Consider the following 8,456-nt stretch of genomic DNA (forward strand, 5'->3'; position numbering starts at 1 on the left):
AAACAAAGGACTCGGGTAACGGATCAAATTTCCTATTCACCGATCACCGTAACTGTTTTGGTGTAATCCGGGCGTTACAACTTGGTATCAGGGCAATGCCAAGGTTAAGGTTCCTGTAGACTGGCTGGGCATGTACACACATCACTGAAGTCAAGCTCGACTCATGGTTTGGTAACTATTTATGTAGTTATATGTATAACTGCTTAAATGTGGTATATATGCTTTACCTATATGCATGAGACACCATGTTATAACAGTGCTCTGAAATATTATATTCTCAGTAATTGTGTGCTTATTAGTACTGGGATTGTTGGAATATGCTTATAAGTATGATTGATTGTGAACTATTATGTGATACATGTTGAGTGCTAAATGCTATAGACATGTATCTGCTTGTATATTTGTATGACTGTGGAGTGTGATAATTGTCTGTTTGTTCTTAGACCGTAAGGCGGCAAGAGGTTTAGTTATTACTACCTGACTGGCCGTATTGACCATTATTTCAGCAAGGTATCAGTGACCGAATTATGAATCTGGGACAGACAGACACTTCAACTGGCCAGAGTGATCATGGCCAGAATAATAATAATAATAGCTAGGGTCAGGAAAATGACCAGTCATAGAATCCACAGCCAGCTCCTGTTAACTGGCAGTAGATAGTCAGTGATCTGAAGGCCACTATATTGAAACAGGGAGAAGAGTTACGTCTCCTGAAACAGCAGTAGGGGCCTCTAGTGGCCAGTGTATCAGAGGCACCTCCTGTGTCGGTGCCAGCAGCTGGGCAGCTGCCTGAGGTTGGGAATAAATGGGAGCCTCTTTATGAAAGGTTCATGAAGCAACAACCTCTTGTATTTGAGGGCAGTGCAGATCCTGCCAAGGCTGAACAATGGATGAGCATGATTACCACTATCCTTGATTTTATGAGGGTATCTGGTAAAGAGAGGGTGGCCTGTGCCACTTATATGTTTCGGGAGGATGCCCGGATTTGGTGGGAAGTGATTACCCAGACCAAGAATGTGAATGCTCTGACTTGGGAAGAGTTTCAGACTCTATTCAATGAAAAATATTATAATGATGCTATTAGAGCGGCGAAGGCCGAGGAGTTTATTAGGCTACTTCAGGGAACTTATCAGTTACTGAGTATGCCTTAAAATTCGATCGTTTGGTAAAGTTTGCCAAGGAGTTGGTGCCCACTGATGGGACCAGGAGAGAGAGATTCTTGCAGGGGCTACAGCCCAGGTTAGCCCGAGATGTACGTATCACCACTGTGGCAGGGGTTACTACCTATGCACAGGTGGTTGAGAAAGCACTCACAGCTGAGAGTGCGGAGATCATGATCTGGTGTGACGGTGCAGCCATAAAGGATTTCAGGAGGCCAAGTCCTCCATTTGTGGGTTCAGGAAGGGGTGTTGGCCCCAGTGATTAGAAGAGGAAGGTTCTTGACACCTTCCCAGTTCCAGGTCCTGATAGGAGGCCCCGTGGTATTTGTATGGGTCGTCCAAGTGGTGGTGAAGCCTGGAAGTCTTATCCTGAGTGCCCTAGATGCAAGAGGCATCACTTGGGAGAATGTAGGGAAAAGGCCTGCTTCTTATGTGGACCAGTGGGTCATCTTAAAAAGGATTGCCCTAAGGCAAGAAAGGAAGAACCCAAAAAGGCTGACAGCTCAGCCCTAGCTCGAGTGTTTGCGTTGACTCAAGCAGAAGCTGAGGCTTCTCCCTTAGTTTTTACAGGTCAGCTTCTTAGTGCTGGAATCTCTTATAATGTGTTGATTGATTCTTGTGCTACACATTCTTTTGTTGCTAGTAGTGTTATTGATAGATTGTGTAGACCTTGTGATTTTTATGCTGTGAGGTTTGGTACCTTGTTACCCACTGGAGAGTTAGTGGTATCCAGAAGGTGGGTCAGATCTTTGCCAGTGACAGTAGAGGGCAGAGAGTTGTCAGTGGATTTAATAGAGTTGGTTATGATTGACTTTGAGATGATACTGGGTATGAACTAGTTGGCAAAGTATGGGGCAACCATTGATTGTAGAAGGAAGATGGTCACCTTTGAGCCTGAAGATGAGGATCCTTTTGTGTCAGTTGGCGCTGTGCATGGACCTCGTATTCCTATGATCTCTATATTGAGGGCTAGGGATTTATCGCAAGGAGGTTGCATTGGGTTTTTAGCCAGTGTGGTTAATACCACTCAGGTCATGCCAGTGAGACCAGAGGATACCAGGTTAGTTTGTGAGTTTCTGGATGTGTTTCCATAATATTTTCCAGGGTTGCCACCGCATAGAGAAATTGAGTTCGTTATAGAACTGGCACCAGGGACGGAGCTAGTGTCTAGGGCACCTTACAGAATGGCCCCAGCTAAGTTGAAAGAATTAAAAGTATAGTTGCAAGAGTTGTTAGATTTGGGTTTTATCAGACCTAGCTTTTCACCTTGGGGTGCGCCAGTTCTATTTGTAAAGAAGAAGGATGGTTCTCTAAGAATGTGTATTGATTACAGGGAGCTGAATAAGCTGACAATTAAGAATAAGTATCATTTGCCAAGGATAGATGATTTGTTCGATCAGTTACAAGGCAAGAAGGTATTCTCTAAGATCGACCTTCATTCTGGTTATCATCAGTTGAGGGTCAAGGAGGGAGATATACCTAAGACTGCTTTCCGTACCAGGTATGGGCATTATGAGTTCCTAGTTATGTCATTTGGATTGACTAATGCCCCCGCCGCTTTCATGGATTTGATGAACAGAGTGTTCAAGGATTATTTGGACCAGTTTGTGATCGTCTTCATCGATGATATACTGGTGTATTCTCAGACTGAGTCAGAACATGAGCAGCATCTGAGGTTGGTTCTACAGAGACTGAGAGAACACAGACTGTTTGCTAAGTTCAAGAAGTGTGAGTTCTGGTTGTCTCAGGTATCCTTTCTTAGGCATATTGTCAGTAAAGAGGGGATTAAGGTAGATTCAACGAAGATCGAAGCGGTCAAAGATTGGCCAAGGCCAAAGAATTCTTCTGAGGTTAGAAGTTTCCTTGGATTGGCGGGCTATTATAGACATTTCGTGGAAGGGTTCTCAAAGATAGCTAGTGTATTGACGGAGCTGACACGCAAGAGCCAGAAATTTGTGTGGTCAGATAAATGTGAGAACAACTTCCAGGAACTGAAGCAGAGGTTGATTACAGCTCCGATCTTGAGTCTTCCAACAGGTTAGGAGAAGTTTGTGATTTACTATGATGCTTCTCATCAGGGTTTGGTCTGTGTTTTGATGCAATCAGAGAAGATAATTGCCTATGCTTCTCGTCAATTGAAGGAGTATGAAAAGAGATATCCTACTCATGATTTAGAGTTAGCAGCTGTGGTCTTGCTTTGAAGATATGGAGACACTATCTCTATGGAGAGAAGTGTGAGATTTATACAGACCACAAGATCCTGAAATACTTCTTCACCCAGAAAGATTTAAATAAGAGGCAAAGGCGTTGGCTGGAGTTAGTAAAAGATTATGATTGTGAGATCTTGTATCATCTAGGAAAAGCCAACGTGGTAGCTGATGCTTTAAGCCGGAAGGGTTCGGGACAGATTCATGGTATGAGGCTGATAGCTAGGGAGTTAGCAGATGATATGACCAGAGTTGGTATAGAGTTGCTGATGGGCCAGTTGGCTAACATTACGCTACAGTCTACACTGTTAGAGAGAATCAAGGAGGGCCAGCTGAGTGATCCACAGCTGATCAAGATCAGAGAGGATGTTCTGGCTGGAGCATCCAGAGATTATACAGTGTCTGAGATAGGCTTGTTGAGAAACAAGGGGCGGGTATGTGTTCCGTTAGACACTGCATTGAGGTGAGAGATTCTGGATGAATCTCATACTACACCTTACTCTTTTCATCCAGGCACCACGAAGATGTATCAGGATGTGAGATCGTTGTATTGGTGGCCAGGGATGAAGAGAGATGTAGTTGAGTATGTGACTAAGTGCTTGACATGTCAACAAGTCAAGGCCGAGCATCAGAGGCCAGCAGGGTTATTGCAGCCTCTGGATATCCCAGAGTGGAAGTGGGAAGACATCACAATGGATTTTGTGGTGGGCTTACCCAGGACTGTTGGTCAGCATGATTCTATTTGGGTGATAATGGATAACTACACCAAGTCAGCTCACTTTCTACCAGTGAGGACTACTTATATAGTTGACCAGTATGTAGATCTCTATGTGAGAGAGATCGTGCGGCTCCATGGTGCGCATAGGTCGATCGTGTCAGATCGGGACCCTACTTTTACTTCCAAGTTCTGGGGGAGTTTGCAGAAGGCCATGGGGACACAATTGAAGTTCAGTACTGCTTATCATCCTCAGACAAATGGGCAATCTGAGAGGATGATCCAGATATTAGAAGACATGCTGAGAGCATGTGTGCTGGACTTTGGTGGATCTTGGAGTAAGTATCTGCCTTTGATAGAATTCTCCTACAACAATAGTTATCAATCTACCATTGGAGTTGCACCTTATGAGATTCTGTATTGTAGGAAATGTAGTTCTCCCATTCATTGGGATGAGACAGGTGAAAAGAGATACTTAGGTCCTGAGGCAGTTCAGAGGACCAATGAGGCCATTGAGAAGATTAGAGCTAGAATGCTTACTTCTCAGAGTAGACAAAAGAGCTATGCAGATCCCAAACGCAGGAACGTGGAGTTCCAGGTAGGAGACTATGTCTTCCTTAGAGTCTCACCATGGAAAGGGGTGAGAAGGTTTGGGAAGAAAGGCAAGCTGAGCCCCAGATATGTAGGTCCATTTGAGATCCTAGAGAAGGTTGGTCAGGTGGCTTACATGTTGGCCTTGCCTCCGGCGTTATCGACCGTGCATAATGTATTTCATGTTTCAGCTCTTCAAAGGTATGTGCCTGATGTTAATCATATTCTGAGCTATGAAGATCTGGAGTTTGAGGCAGATCTCTCCTATGAGGAATAGCCTGTCCAGATACTTGACAGAAAGGATAAGGTCCTCAGGAATAAGACGATACCTTTGGTTAAGGTATTGTGGAGGAACAGCAAGGGCGAGGAAGCGACTTGGGAGCTGGAGTCAGACATGCAGAATCAGCATCCCAAGCTGTTCAGGTAAATTTCGAGGACGAAATTTCTGTAAGGAGGCGATAGTTGTAATGCCCTGAATTCTCCGATGTGGTTTAATGGCGGGATTAGTAGGCCGGGAGGGCCATACTTGTTTAATTATGCCATTAAATGATATTATGCATGTATATGTGAATTATATTATAATATGATGTTAAATGCATGCATGCGAGTCCATATTTTAATTACAGGGGTGTGATGGTAATTTGGCTCGTTGAGGGTATAATTGTATATTTGTATGCATGTTGATGATATGTGTTGAGACCACATTATAATGTGGGTATGTTCAAGCTATTCGACATGAGACGATCTTGGATTATTTATTAGCGGTTTAGTCACAACAGGTTTAAGTGCGGGGCTCAGGTTGAGTTCCGGGATGATTTTAATGATTAGAGCGTTACCGGGAATTAAAGGGTAACGGGATGTGAATTATTGGTGTTTGAGATTATTGAGAATAGCGGGAATTGGAGAGCGTTAATTATGATTAACAAGATAGGAGGAAAGTACCAAATATGCCCTTGAGAGCCTTTAGAAATCTTAAATTAACCTAGGGGTAAAATGGACATTTCACCCCTAGGATAGATATATCCATTGTTGGCTGAAGAAGAGAGCAAAAACAGAGCACGTTTAAGAGTTTCTCCCGTACTTTCTTCTCTTCACTTTTCTTTGGGATTTTTGAACCATTCTTGAGGATTCATTCTTGGGAAGCAAGCCTTATGATTTTGGGAGTGTGTTCCACCATTGAAGAGCATCATATGCTGAGCTTTGGGTAAGTTTCTAACCATAGAATTATTTGGTTTGCCGTATTTTGGTTATTTTTTGCAGCTGAGATTTCTAGGGTGAATACTTGGTTTTGTTGGGAGTTTTGGCTAGGGTTCCTATGCTTGTGATGTTTGGGATGTGTTGGGATAGTTTTTGGGTTCATTTGGCATTAAGAATGGGATTTGGAAGCTTGGGAATCAGGTTGGAATCCAAGGAGATGAAGAAGGTCGATTCAGGGGAGTTTTGGTCTGGAGGTAGCGCTATAGCGCCCACCCTAGGGCGCTACAACGCTCCTCAAGAGGAAGTTAGGCATGTTGGGGGTTTTGAGTATAGCGCTGGGGCGCTAGGGGTTGAGCGCTGTAGCACTACCCTGTTCCTTCAAAATCTCGTTTTGAGTGTTTTTAAGGGTTTTTGACTTGGGGTTTCAATCCTTAAGGCCCGGGATCGAATCTACTCACCGTGTGGGCATGTTTCGAGGTCCCGGGAGTGGTGCTTATGTTACGACCCTATTATTGTGGATTCTCATTAATGGAGGTTATAATTGGTTGTGATTAGTTAACCGCTAAGGAACTAAAAGATCGATCGTTCTCAGGGGTTGTCCTTATTATATTTCTCGCTCGAACCTGAGGTAAGAAAACTGCACCCTGTGTATATATGACATGCGTATTTTCTATAGAGACATGTTGATTGACAATGTGGACATGTATTGCATATTAAATGCTAGCATATGTTGATTACTTGTATATGGCACTGACTAGTCAGGGACACTGACCTAAGAGTCAGAAACGGCATGAGCGTCCTGAACGCAGGGCCGAATGAAGATTAGATCTAATCGATATCAGTGCTGAATGGCTCTAAGGCATTAACACTGGTCTGACCCTAAGGTCGACGAACTTATAAGCGCTTGGCTAGTCTAAGACTAGTTACTCAGAGCCAGGGCATAGGGCCTGGTGATTGTTGTCACATGGCTAGGGAACGATGTTCCAGGGTTATGACTCTATGGTCATGAGGAGGGTTATGTTGGTGACAATTCACCATACACCTATCCTTGTCAAACTTATGAAAGGCTCAGTTATCAGTTAATCCCTGGTGGCCCTATCGTCAAATGGCTAGTGGGGGTTGTACCCATTTTTGTGACTTTTGCGACTGTCACCTATCTGTTTTGGCCTGATAGTCCTGGATGATTTTTACTATCATTGTTGATATTATATCATGTTGTATTGTGTTTTCTTGCTGGGCCTTGGCTCATGGGTGCTATGTGGTGCAGGTAAAGGGAAAGAAAATCTCACCCAGCTGTGAGTGGAGAGCTTAGGTGGTGATGTGTGCATATGCGGCTGCTTGACCACCACGGCCAAGGAGTTCTCAGAGGAACTAGGGGGCTTACCCTATTTTTGCTGCTTAGGTCGGCGGGATTGTAAATTTGAGACAATAATGACCATTTTGTACTGAGAACAACTTGTAAATGTTTTGATTAGCTCTGCAGAGCGGTTTGTAATGAAAAATATCCATTCCTTTTTATTAGTTTTCCACCTTAACCTGTTAATCACATTTAGAGCACGTTTTTAACCAAAGGACTCGGGTAGCAGGTCAAATTTCCGACTCACCGATCACTGTAACTGTTCTGGGGTAACCAGGGCGTTACATAAACTTCTACTGAGAACATTAAATATGTTCTCGGTATAGCTGGTACCGAGGACAAACGTTATCGATAGAGAGTTGACATGTGGAACATATCCAATTTTTTCATGTGGTGGGGTCCTCGGTATAGATTGAATCGAGAATCTGCAATATTTATTTATTTGTATATTAATTTAATTTGAATTAAATATAAAACAATAGATTAAAATTAAAACACTTATATTAAACATATAAATAAAAACAAAAGAGTATGTTTGCTAAATTAAAATAAAGAGTTGTCTTAATCATAAAAATGTAATAGTCCATAATAATAAAACTCATATACATAAGTCCTACTGACTCGTTGCTCCAACATCGGGATCATCATGTGGTGGTGGGGCACATTGACATCCCGATATGATACAATGAGTCTGAATGTGCTCCTCTAATTGTCGAACATGCTTTCTCATCTCAACCATCTCTTCATCTCTCGCTTGTGGAGGATCAATAATAAATGGAGTTTGGTTCCCTATGTTAAGGATACGCCCATATCCTTTTGGTGGCCATGTTGTCTTCCGAAGAAAGTTTGTACCAAGGACAAGTCGTCATCTTCAGTCGCGCTCGAAACTGGTGTGGAACTCTCAGTATCAGTTGAATGTGTCTGTTGTGTGTTGCGATATGCACACAAGGGATGTTACAACTGTGGTCAAGAAGGACACCGAAAGAAAGAATGTCCTCAGCTCAAGCCATAAGGGAAAAAGGAAGATAAGATGGTTCTTGCCATGGTATTTGCCTTAACCCAAGGAGAGGCTGATGCAAGCAATAAGGTGGTCACAGGTCAGGTTTCTATCCTCAATAATATAGGTTCTGTATTATTTGATTTGGGATCCACTCATTCGTATATCTCGTTAGGAATGATAGAAAAAACTAGACAAACCTTGTGAAAGATTTAGAACTAGGTTTGTAACC

Source organism: Humulus lupulus, chromosome 9, assembly GCF_963169125.1.
Source record: "Humulus lupulus chromosome 9, drHumLupu1.1, whole genome shotgun sequence".
NCBI classification, from domain to species: Eukaryota; Viridiplantae; Streptophyta; class Magnoliopsida; order Rosales; family Cannabaceae; genus Humulus; species Humulus lupulus.